At 47.9% G+C, this 13,177-nt stretch overlaps 1 pseudogene; it reads left to right on the forward strand.

Annotated features, from left to right (window-relative positions):
* The first annotated feature begins 1,534 nt into the window (after positions 1 to 1,534).
* Positions 1,535 to 1,657, forward strand: LOC123464293 (annotated as a pseudogene).
* The last annotated feature ends 11,520 nt before the right edge of the window (positions 1,658 to 13,177 follow it).

Here is a 13,177-nt window from a genome sequence, read left to right on the forward strand (position 1 = left end):
AGCCATCTCTCCAACCCCTCTATTTTCTTTTCATTTGTATTTTTTCTTTGTTTTTTCGGTGTAGGGTCTCACTCTAGGCCAGGCTATCTGGAGCCCACTCTGTAACCCCAGGCTGGCCTCAAACTTACGTGATCCTCTGGCCTCAGCCCCTCCTCCACCCCCAGTGAGTGCTAGGGGACTAAATCCATGTGCCACGGTGCCCAGCTCACAAGTCGAGTTTTTTTTTAATTTTTAATATTTCTTATTAAGTTGAGAGGGAGAGAAAGAAGCAGAGAAAAAGATATAGAATGGGCATGCCAGGGCCTCCAGCCCCTGCAAATAAACTCCAGACAATGCACCACCTTGTGCATCTGGCTTACGTGAGACCTGGACAATAGAACCTGGGTTCTTTGGCTTTGCAGGCAAGTGCCTTAACTACTAAGCCATCCCTCCAGCCCATAAGTCGATTTATTTTTATTTATTTATTTAAAAGCGAAAGCAACAGATAGAATGGGCGCACCAGGGCCTCCAGCCACTGCAGACGAACTCCAGACGCGTGCGCCCCCTTGTGCATCTGGCTAACGTGGGTCCTGGGGAATCGAGCCTGAACCGGGGTCCTTAGGCTTCGCAGGCAAGCGCCTTAACCGCTGAGCCATCTCTCCAGCCCCAGGAGTTGATTTTTAACAGCCGGGAGAAATTGAGGCTCAGAGAGGTGCTGGGACAGTTCTGTCCCGGGAGAGAAGACTTTGACCTTCCCACTTGCCAGCTTCATCCCCAGCTGGGGGAGACAGTCCTTTCTCAGCCTGGAGCCCACCCTGCCCGATCCACACCTAGGAGGCCTCCGCAGAGGTCCAGGGAGCATGGGATGCCCGAAGTCCGGCTAGGCTGGCAGAAACTGGGGTGCACCGAGCGCTGCGGCCAGCAGGGGTCAGCAGAGACCGGCAGCTCCCGCTCCTTCCTGCTTGCTGTTCCTCCCCCCCCTCCCCACCCCCACCCCGGTCCTTCATCTGACAAATGTTTATTAAAAGCACCTATTACTCGGCAGACACTGTTTTGAAGTACAGATACCAACTCCCCCTTATCCACTTGGGCTGCATCTCAAAGGACCCCAGTAAATGTCTGAAACTGTGGATAATACCAAACCTTATATATACTAAACATATACACTATGGTTTTTTTCCTCCACATACGTAACTATGATACGATTAATTTAATTCATAAATTAGGCACAATAAAAGATTAATAACTGAGTCAGGCATCATGCCGCACGCCTTTAACCCCAGCACTCAGGAGGCAGAGGTAGGAGGATTGCTGTGAGTCTGAGACCTTGCTGGCGCTACAGAGCAGGCTGCAGATCAGCCTCGGCTACAGTGAGACTACCCTTGAATAATAATAACAATAAATAAAATAATAAAAATAATAGTCCCCATGGTCTTTACCAATTTCAACACCATTCAAAAGTCCAAAGACAACATCTCATCTGAGACGCAAGACAGTCTCTTAACCGTGAGTCTCAAAACACAAATGAAGATAGGCCTTTAATTGGAGCCCTCGGGAGGCAGAGTCTGCTTATCTGAAAGTGTTTCTACAGAAATGTAGAGAACTGGCAATAGCGATGCCATGTTACGAGCCTTAAGGACGACTGAGGCCGTTAAAGTCCCTGGAAATGGCTACAATATAATACTGAAGCATTTTCATTAGACTTAATTAAAATTTTAATATAACTTGTTCTAAGTTTAATGAAAATTGAAAGAGTTAATACATTGTAAGTTGTTTTTTTTTTTTTATATCAGGCTGGTGAGATGGTTTAGTGGTTAGGGTACTTGCCTGCAAAGCTTAAGGACCCAGGTTCAATTCTTTGGGTTCCACATAAGCCAGATGCACATGGTGGCTCATGCATCTGGAGTTCCTTTGCAGTGGCTCTCTCCCTCTCTCTAATAAATAAGTAAAAACTAAAAGAATGCCCACAAATTAAATACTTCCAACACATAATGGCAAAGAGTAAACATTCCTATTTCAAAAAGAAGGCATAGCAAGATGTGGTAGCTTGAATTTATGTCCTCCAATAGACTCAGGCATTCTATTAAAGCTTGTAACTTGGATTTACAGCCACCTGGCTGGGAGAGGTTTCCCTGGGGGCAGTTCCCAGGGTCCAGGTCAAAGGTGTGTTTGGGATGCATTTGAATTCCAGCCTATGGTATGCAGAGTGAGCTCTGCCTGGATCCCTGTGGTTCTGCTATTGGTCTGTGGTCTTGCTTTTGGTGCTGCTGCTGTTCCCTCCTCTCTCTGGATCTGTGAAAGGGGCCCAGCTGCCTCTGCCATTATGGAACTTCCCCTGGATCTGTAAGCCTAAAATAAATCCCTTTCCTCCCATAAGCTGTGTCTGGCTTGGGGGTTCATACCAGCAGAATGGAACTGACTCTTACAGAAAGAAAAATTGGATCGGGGCTGGAGTGATGGCATAGCAGTGAAAGCACTTGCTTGCAAAGCCTAAGAACCCAGGTTTGATTCCCCAGGACCCACATAAGCCAGATGCACAAGGTGGTACATACATCTAGAGTTCATTTGCAGTGGCTGGAGGCTTTGCTGTGCCCACTCTGTCTATCTGCTCTTCTCTCTCTCAAATAAATTTAATTTTGTTTATTTATTTAAGAGTGGGAATGCACATACCAGGACCTCTTCAGATCACTCTAGAGATATACTCTACTTTGTGCGTCTGGCTTCACATTAGTACCAGGGACTCAAACCCAGGCTGGCAGGCTTTGGAAGCAAGTATCTTTAACTGCTGAACCATCTCCCCAGCCCCATTACTTTTTATTTATTATTTATTTATTTATTTATTTGGTTTTTCGAGGTAGGGTCTCACTTTGGCTCAGGCTGACCTGGAATTCACTATGTAGTCTCAGGGTGGCCTCGAACTCACAGCCATCCTCCTACCTCTGCCTCCCGAATGCTGGGATTAAAGGCGTGCGCCACCACGCCCGGCTCCCATTACTTTTTAAGTTGAACTTTTCTCAAATTCTAAGGGCATGAGCAGAACATAGCCACTTTCTGTACGAGAATATCACGCAATCCGTTTCTATCCCAGTACTAACAAAGTCCTCTCCCCCTGTGTGAAAGCTCACAAGGCAAGCCTCCACAGCCCGCAGTTCTCTTTGCATTCAGGTTTTTCAAACTCTCACCAGCGAGGTCCCTCAAGTGGTGCTTACCTCACTGCAAGGTTTCTGTAGTCCTTCCATAGTCCTCCTGCAGATCAGTTCCAAGAGACCAAGGTACACACGGTCAGGTTCATTGCAGCTACTGCCTCACTTCTGAGTACCAATTTTGTCTAGCAGTTACCTTCTTGTTGCTGGGACAAAACATCCGCCCAAAAGCAGCTGATGGAAGGAAAGGGTTTATTTTGGTTTACAGTCTTAGGGGAAAGCTCCATCATCACAGGATCAACACTGGGTATTACATCTTGCAGCAGCAAATGGCAGGTAGCAAGGAGAGCAAGCGAACTCTGGTAAGGGGGACTTGAGCTTTCAGCCAGAGTGGGCCTCCTCCCGCCTCCTTCAGCAAGGCCCCGCCTCCCCAACCGCCACCAATGGCAAACAAGGATTCAAAACCCACGAGGCTATGGGAGACGTCTCATTCACATACCCACGATAGTGTTTAATTCATAAATTAGGTACAGTAAAATATTAACAGTGTTGGGGTGGAGAGATTGCTAAATGGTTAAAGGGGCTTGCTTGCAAAGCCTTAAGGCCCTGGTCTGATTCCCCAGTACCCACATAAAGCCACATAGACAAAATGGCACATGCAAGCCAGGCGTGGTGGCACACACCTTTAATCCCAGCACTCAGGAGGCAGAGGTAGGAGGATCACTGAGTTTGAGGCCAGCCTGGGACTACAGAGTGAGTTCCAGGTCAGTCTGAGCTAGAGGGAGACCTTACCTTTAAAAAAAAAAAAAAATTGGGCTGAGAGATGGCTTAGCGGTTAAGGCACTTGCCTGTGAAGCCTAAGGACCCAGGTTCAATTCAACAGGTCCCACATAAACCAGATGCACATAGTGGTGCATGCATCTGGAGTTTGTTTGCAGTGGCTAGAGGCCCTGGCGTGCCCATTCTCTCTCTCTCTCTTTCTCTCTCTCTCTCTCTAATAAATAAATAAATAAATCAGAAAAAGTTAAACAAAATAAAATTAAAATTAAAAAATGCACAACTATGAAGTTCGCTTGCAATTGCAAGCAGCCCTGGCATGCCCATTCTCCCCCCACCTCCTCTCTCTCCTCTCTGTTTACAAATAAAATAATAAATAATATTAGTAACAGCAAGCCATACATAGTGGAGCATGCCTTTAATCCCAGTGCTTGGGAGGCTGAATAGGAGGAGCCCTGCGAAGTGAGGCCAGCCTGTGACAAGAGTGAGACCCCGTCCTAAAAAACAAATAAACAAAATATTAACAGCAACTAATAATAAAATAGAACAATGAGGGGCTGGAGAGATGGCTTAGTGGTTAAGGCATCTGCCTGCAAAACCAACCAGTTCGATTCTCCAGGACCCACATAAGCCAGATGCACAATGGGACGCGTGCATCTGGAGTTCATTTACAGTGGCTGAAGGCCCTGGCGTGCCCATTCTCTCCCTCTCCCTCTCTGCTTTTCTCTCTGCCTCTTTCTCTGTATCAAATAAATAAATAACATATAAAGTAGAATAATGATAGTAATATACTATAATGGATTTTATTAGATTAGGAGAAGGAAAGAGGATAAACTAAGAAGAGCTGCTACCCATGAGAAGGCAGGAGGGGACAAAGCCCACCTGGAGACCCAAATTGGGGTCATTTATAGGTTTTGAGTGAAAGCTGAGCTAACCAGCTCCGATGCCAAGCACTGGGGGCTGAACTATCCAACCACAATGTCAGGATCAGGTGTAATCCTCCAAGAGTCTTTCTTTTCATTTTATTTTTATTTTCATTTTTTATTTGTTGTTGCAGTCAGATTCACATTGCTGGTAGAAATCACCCAACCAAGAGCAGATTGTGGGAAAAAGAGGTTTATTTTGGCTTATAGGCTCGAGCGGAAGCTCCACGATGGCAGGGGAAATAATAGCATGAGCAGAGGGCGGACATCACCCCCTGGCCAACATAAGGTGGACAATACAACAGGAGAGTGTGCCAAACACTGGCAAGAGGAAATTAGCTATAATATCCATAAGCCCGCCCCCAACAACACACTGCCTCCAGGAGGCGTTAATTTCCAAATCTCCATCAGCTGGGAACCTAGCATTCAGAACACCTAAATTTATGGGGGACACCTGAATCAAACTACCACATTTATCTATTTATTTGTTCACAACTTCCATGAGTGTAAACAATATAATAATATCCCATGGTAATTTCCTCCCTCCCCCCACTTTTCCCTTTGAAACTCCCCTCTCCATCATATCCCCTCCCCATCTCAATCAGTCTCTCTTTTGTTTTGATGTCATCATCTTTTCCTCCTATTGTGATGGTCTTGTGTAGGTAGTGTCAGGCACTGTGAGGTCATGGATATCCAGGCCATTTTGTGTCTGGAGGAGCACATTGTAAGGAGTCCTACCCTTCCTTTGGCTCTTACATTCTTTCTGCCACCTCTTCTGCATTAGACCCTGAGCCTTGGAAGGTGTGATAGAGACATTTCAGTGCTGAGCACTCCTCTGTCACTTCTCAGCACCATGGTGCCTTCTGAGTCATCCCAAAGTCACTGTCATCTGAAAAAAGAAGGTTCTCTACCAAAAGTGAGAGTAGCATTAATATATGGGTATGAACATTAAGAGAACTTGGAGAATGGAATTTCAAAGGGGAAAGTGGGCAGGGGGAGGGAGAGAATTTCCGTGGGATATTTTTTTATAATCATGGAAAATGCTAATAAAAATTTTAAAAAAAGAAAAAAAAAAGAGAAGCGCTTACTGGGCAGTTTGATGAGCATAGTATATACATTTAGCCAGACAGCAGCAGACGTTACACCCCTAGGGCTCATAACTACCCCTGTGGTAGGTTTTCAGTATCAAGGATGTATTCCCTCCCATGGAGTTGGCCTCCAGTCAAATTAGAGGGCAGTTGGTTTCTCCCATAACAGACATGCCATGATTGCACCCATCAACTCATTTGGCCTGGCTAGCAAAATTTAAGACTTGCAGTGTCCACTGTTGAGTATCCTCACTGGTGATTTCTCTCTCCCATTGAACTGCATGCAGCATGGCTTCTTCCAGCTTTCTGTCAGCTGGTCTACATGGAGGAGGTTTTCAGCTCAGGTCAAGCAGGATTTCTCAGTGGCCTTGCAGCCCAAATAGGTGGAGTCTTCAGCAATAGGGTCTTAACATCTATTCCTGGTGGGAAACTAAGGGCCTTGGCAATGGCCTATAATGTTTTGGGGGCATCAGGGACCTCCCTATTTTTATTTATTATTTTGACAGAGAGAGAGGGAGAGAAAGAGAGAGAATGGGCATGCCAGGGCCTCCAGTCACTGCAAATGAACTCCAGACACATGTGCCCCTTGTACATCTGGATAACATGGGTCCTAGGGAATCGAACCTGGGTCCTTTGGCTTTGCAGGCAAATGCCTTAACCACTAAGCCATCCCTCCAGCTCTCCCAAGAGTCTTTTTTTAAGCTTTTTTTTTTCACCCCCAAGCTGACCTGGAATTCACTATGGAGTCTCAGGGTGGCCTCGAACTCACAGTGATCCTCCCACTGCTGCCTCCCAAGTGCTGGGATTAAAGGTGTGCACCACTACACATGGTTCTAAGGTTTATTTTTTTTTTAATGGCTCTAAGGTTTAAAACAAATATATTTTATTATTTATTTATTTGAGATGGAGAAGGGAGTTGGGGGAGAAAGAGAGCATTTTATATATAGAGAGGATGGGCACACCAGGGTCTCCAGCCATTGCAAATGAACTCTGTATGCATGTACATCTTGTGCATCTGGCTTACAGGGGTACTGGGGAATCAAACCTGGGTCGTTAGGAAGGCCAGTGCCTTAAATGCTAAGCCATCTCTCCAGCTCTAATTCTCCAAGAGTCTTTTGTTTGTTTGTTTTTTGTTTTTCAAGATAGGATCTCACTCTAGCCCAGGCTGATCTGGACATCACTATGTAGACTCAGGCTGACCTTGAACTCACTCCTACCTCTGCCTCCAGAGTGCTGGGATTAAAGGGGTGTGCCCCCACACCCAGCACTCCAAGACTCTTAACTCCCCCCCCCCCAAAGAAGCAACCCTAACTGCTGTTAGGGAATTGGAGCAATAACCAATCTGGCTTCTTCAAGCTGAGTGGGGTTGTTGGATGTGGCCTAGTAGAATCTGTTTTATGCACCCTTTCTGTGATGATGCTAGGTGATACAGTGCCCACCTGATGGTATGAAATGGCACAGGCATTGCAGAGTTGAATTAGGGTACTATTAACCTTTCACTGATTCTGGGGAAGCCATTCTGTTCTAAGTGGTGTGATAGAATCCCATGCCATCCTTCTTCCCGCCCAAGACATAAACCATCCCTGGGCCAGCTTGCTTGTCTCTTAGTATAGCCAGGTATCAAATCTACTGCCCCAGCATTGTAACGCTTGCATTCACATCATCCTCATGCAATGGGGTGCAAGGGGTCCAGGAAAGTCCTTGAATCCCAAACCCTAGTATCGTTTCTAATTTTAACCAAAGATTTGAGTAAAAAAAGAAGACTGAGAAGGATAATTATATTTATTGAGGAAGTATAGAGCCAAGGAAAGGCACCCCTGTGAGTAGAGATCCCATGTGGAGGACCTGAAAGAAAGAAAAAACACGGAAAGAAAAGAGAGGGGAGGGCTGGAGAGATGGCTTAGCGGTTTAGCGCTTGCCTGTGAAACCTAAGGACCCTGGTTCGAGGCTCGATTCTCCAGGACCCACGTTAGCCAGATGCACAAGGGGGCGTACACGTCTGGAGTTTGTTTGCAGTGGCTGGAAGCCCTGGTGCGCCCATTCTCAATCTCACTCTATCTGCCTCTTTTTCTCTCTGTCACTCTCAAATAAATAAATAAAAATGAACAAAAAAATTTTTAAAAAAGAGGGGGAAAAAAAGTTCAAGGAGCACCTGCCACGGGGGGTAAGGGGTGCACTGAAGGGGTTAAAGGAGCCCATGTGGAGAGTAAGGGCTAGGGGCCCCTCCTGGCTGGGCCTGGGCTTGGGTGTGGGCCCAGCCAGCCCAGGCCCAGCAGAGGGAAAATCCCACCCACAGCTGGAAGTTCCCAGTGGTCAGAGAGCCTGCCCTCCCCTTGCAAAGGTATTTATAACCTTATAGTGGGGGCTGTCTTCTGGCTTAGGTGAACCAGAGGGACATCTGGTTGGTCAGCGCTAGGGGCTGTCTCAGGGAAAGGCTAGCCCTGACACCTAGGGGCCGAACTTGATTAACCACAGTATTTAAGTCCTATGAAAGACCTCCCTCTCACGAGGGGTCCAGGTTGTTTGTGGAAAAACAGATCTAGGGAACTAAGCAAGAGACAAGAAGTCAGATTACCTTTGATTTCTAGCAAGTGCAAACTTTCCTGCCTTTTTTTTTTTTTTTAACCCGTAGGAGCCTAGTCACCCTAACTGTAGCCCCTTCTTATTCAGATCGGAGCATGATTTAAAATGTGTAAGTTCAGAGCTGGAGATACGGCTGAGTGGTTAAGCGCTTGCCTGCGAAGCCCGAGGACCCCGGTTCGAGGCTCAATTCCCCAGGACCCATGTTAGCCAGATGCACAAGGGGGCGCATGCGTCTGGAGTTCATTTGCAGTGGCTGGAGGCCCTGGCGCGCCCATTCTCTCTCTCTCCATCACTCTCAAATAAATAAATAAAAATGAACAAAAGAAGTCTTAAAAATGTGTAAGTTCAGAGCTGGAGAGATGGCTTAAGTGGTTAAGGTGCTTGCGTGCAAAGCCTCAACACCCAGGATCGACTCCCCAGTACCAATGTCAGCCAGACACACGAGGTGGCGCATGCATCTGGGGTTCATTTGCAGTACAGGGAGGTCCGGGCGCACCCATCTTCTCATGCTTTCTCTCTCTCAAATAAACAAAAAAATAAAATAAAATGTGTGAGTTCTTTACTGCTGGGATAGATTTGTGTCATACGTGTCTGTGGGTAACGGAAACTGTAGAAATGAAACTCCGACATAAGGAGGAAACTGCTGTTCCAATGCTAGGCAGGAATGACGGGCAGAAACCTCTGTCTTCAGCCAGTGGATACGTGATAAAAGGCACAGACTATATCAGTGGTCTGAATTAAGAGGAAAATAAACATATCGGAGGCAGATCGGAGGTAGGATTTGGATAGGGTGATCAGGGACGGCTTCACTGGGGAGGTGACAATGGAGCACAGAGGGAAGGAGGTGCAGGACTGAGTTGGTGAACTCATTGGCAAACTGTTGTGAGCAAAGGGGAGAAACAGAGAAAAGACCCAGAGGCAGGAGAGTGCCTGGAGCATTCGAAGAGCTGCAAGGGGCCGGCCTGGCTGCCAGAGGGGCGATTTGAAGGTCAGGCAGCTCGAGGCAGCAGTGTGCGGTCAGAAGTGAGTCCAACAGGTCCTTCAGATTCACTGCTACACAGGGGTCCAAGATCCCAGCCAGTGGGGTGCAGAGGGACTCCCACAGACTGAGGCCTGTTGTCCATGGCTGAGGGCAGGCAGTGGCTCTAACCTCAGCACATGCTGTCCTGAGTCCTTTTAGGTCCTCGCCCCGTCTCATTCCTCCCTCCCCACCCCAGCGTCTTGCTCTAGCCTGGGCTGACCTATGTAGTCTCAGGCTGCCTTCGAACTCATAGCAATCCTTGTACTCAGCCTCCCAAGTGCTGGAATTCAAGGCTTGCACCACCACGCCCGGCCTCCCTCTCCTTTTCCAAGCACATTTTATCTAATCTCTGGGAGAGGAAGACCAGCCTGCATGTCCATCTGTGTCACTCCAAGTTTGGTCAGCAGTTTCTGGCTTCTCTGTTTCTGCCTTGTCCTGGATCTTTGGGGGATTTGAACCTCTGGGATGCCAGCAGGAGGGAAGGAAGCAGAGACGTGGGCAGAAAAACCAGGCGATCCCAGAAAACGCTACAGTATCACAGAAAGTCCTTCTCAGCAACTGGCTCTGTATTGGGCACTGTCCACACGCAGTTCATCCCTCCCTTGCAACTTCAGGAAGCAATTATACCAGCCCTCCCTCACAGTGACAGTCTGCAGGTGCCTACAGTGAAGGAACCTCTATCCTACTTGGAGCCAGAGAAGGCAGGGAGGAGCTGCCCAGTGAAAGATAGGGCTGTGAGGATAAGGACTTAACTGCTGCTGCCAAAAATGTCGCCATCAGGGAGGGGAGGAGAGGCATCAAACTCCTAACCTTGGGCTCGGCAGATGTCTCAGTGGATAAAGCACATGCTACACACGCATTAAGACTGTCATCTGGCAGCCGGGTGTTGTGGCGCACGCCTTTAATCCCAGCACTCGGGAGCATCGCCGTGAGTTCGAGGCCACCCTGAGACTCCATAGTGAATTCCAGGTGAGCCTGGACTAGAGTGAAACCCTACTTCGAAAAAACAAAATAAATCGATAAAAATAAAATAAAAAGACTGTCATCTGGAACCCTTAGCACTCATGTAAATGTTACTGGATTTGGGGGGTACAGGGGGGTCTCCCTAGTCTGTGAACCCCAACTGTTAGGTTCTCCACCATTTTAAACAAAGAATCGAGAGAATGGACTCTGAGAAGAGTCAATTATGACTTAAGAGGATTGTTTAGGGAGACTGGGAAGACTCAAGCCAGAAGGGAATTCCCCCTCCTTGCCTGGCTGTAAAGGGAGATGGGAAAATGGAGAGATAGGGCAATCTGGGGGGGGGGGGGGAGTCCATGGAAGGACCAGGAAGGCAAAACATGGGAGCCGGGCCAGAGCATCCAGAAGAAGCACGCGCACACGGGAAGTGCATGAAAGCACAGCTCCTCCCCTTTGCCCTCACCCCGGGGTCAGGGGGAAAACTAGGGTAGTAAGAGCCCAGGGCCCAGAGGCCAAAAGCCTGGCAGGGAAACTCACCGAGGCAGGGATCGGGAGAGTTCGGTGCCAGGGGCACCGGCCAAGGCACGGACGACGCACGTGCGGCCGCGGCGCTCTGGGCGCGTTAGAACCGGGATGATTCCGTCCTCGGACCCTGGCTGCCGTTTCATGTCACTGTACCTCTGTTTCCCCCCGTGACCCAACCACCCCTCCCAGCTATCGCTGTCCCGGAACGACCCAAGGCAGCCATCTGATGTTCACTTCTCTAAAGGGGGCCCAAGTCCAAGGAGTTCCAGTGACTCATGGCCCCAGAAGTGTCCCCTCCTCTGTAAGGAAAGAAAGGGGCTCCGGACATGCCTGGTCAGGCCTTTCCCAGGCTTCCCCAAATAAAGCCTGGCTCCTTTCCTCTAGTTTCATTTCCCGCCTTTCCTAACAATGTGTGGTACGATTAAGATGAGCCTGGTCACCAGACTCAGGTGTGTAAAGGAAATAGCTGATTGGTTCATGGACTCAGGGGGGGCCTCAACTCAGGAGGGGGCCAGCCCACGGCACCAGATTAAGAAAGCAAGAAGCAGGAGCTGGAGAGATGGCTTAGCTGTTAAGGCATTTGCCTGCGAAGCCAAAGGACCCAGGTTCAATTCCCCAGGACCCACGGTTAGCCAGATGCACAAGAGGGCGCACGCATCTGGAGTTCATTTGCAGTGGCTGCAAGCCCTGGAGCGCCCATTCTCACTCTTTCTCTCTCCCTCCTTCTCTGTCAAATAAATAAAAATAAAATATTTAAAAATCATTCTCTCTAGTCTGGGATCGCCAATACTTTGGTTAACTTGCGAGTATGAACTCAGGGCTTGGGGCTCCAGGGAGCACTCCAGAACCCATGTTTATCTGTCACAAGCCCACCTATAATCCCAGCGCTCAGGAGGCAGAGATAGGATCCCTGCGGCAACTTGACTAGCTGGACTAGCTGAGTTAGTAAACTCTGGGTTCAAGTGAGAGACTCTGCCTCAGTTAAATACAGAATGATTGAGAAATATGCCCAATGCCAACATCTGGCTTCCACATGCACATACATACCCATGCGCCCACAAACATGAATACACACACACACACACACACACACACACACATTCCAACCTCTCTTTCTTGCCACTTTCTGTTTCCCCACCACCACCCTGTACTGGCCTAACTCACCAGGAGGCCAGGAGGCCAGTGGGTGGAGGCTCCCAGGGAGAGGAGAGGTCCGAGAGACACTCTGGCAAATGAAATGACCATAGTAAAAATGGTGCTGTGAACTACAAATTCCCAGGAAGCAACTACACCTACTTTGAACAACCTGCAAAGGACTGGTTATCATTTCAATGACTGTAGAGAGGTTGGAATATTGTAGGTATACAGCCAGATTAGCTTGGGCTATCTCTTATTTTTATTTATTTATTTGAGAGAGAGAGAGGGAGGCAGATAGAGAGAGAATGGGTGTGCTACCTTGTGCATCTGGCTTATGTGGGTCCTGGGGGATCAAATCTGGGTTGTATGGCTTTACAGGCATGTGCCTTAACCTCTAAGCCATCAACCCATATCTTGGGCTATCTCATTTATTTATTTATTTATTTATTTATTTATTTATTACAGTGAGTGAGAGAGAGAGAATGGGCATGTCGGTACCTCTAACCACTGCAAATGAACTCCAGACACATGCACCACTATGTACATCTGGCTTATGTGGGACCTGGAGAATTGAACCTGGCTCCTTAGGCTTTGCAGGCATGCATCTTTACAGCTAAGCCATCTCTCCAGCCCTTGGGCTATTTCTTAATGGCAATTTAGCTCTCCCACCTGTGTCTGTGACTATTAAATAAATCCTTTGGCTTCCACCAACCTGAAAGCCAAGAACATCATCAGATAGCATCTGCGACCTAAGGCAGAGATTGCTGTGTCTTACTGTGACCCACCCACCTGCTGTTGTCACCAGGGTATTTAAGAGTGCCTTGGGGGCTCAAGGGATGGCTTAACAGTTAAGATGTTTGTCTTCAAATCCAAAGGACCCAGGTTTCCCCAGGACCCACATTAGCCAGATGCAGAAGGGGGCACATGTGTCTGGGAGTTTGTTTGCAGTGCCTGGAGGCCCTGGCATACCCATTCTCTCTCTCTCTCTCTCTCTCTCTCTCTCTCTCTCCCTTTTTCTCTGTGAAATAAATAAATAAATAA

Source organism: Jaculus jaculus, chromosome 10 (assembly GCF_020740685.1).
Source record: "Jaculus jaculus isolate mJacJac1 chromosome 10, mJacJac1.mat.Y.cur, whole genome shotgun sequence".
NCBI classification, from domain to species: Eukaryota; Metazoa; Chordata; class Mammalia; order Rodentia; family Dipodidae; genus Jaculus; species Jaculus jaculus.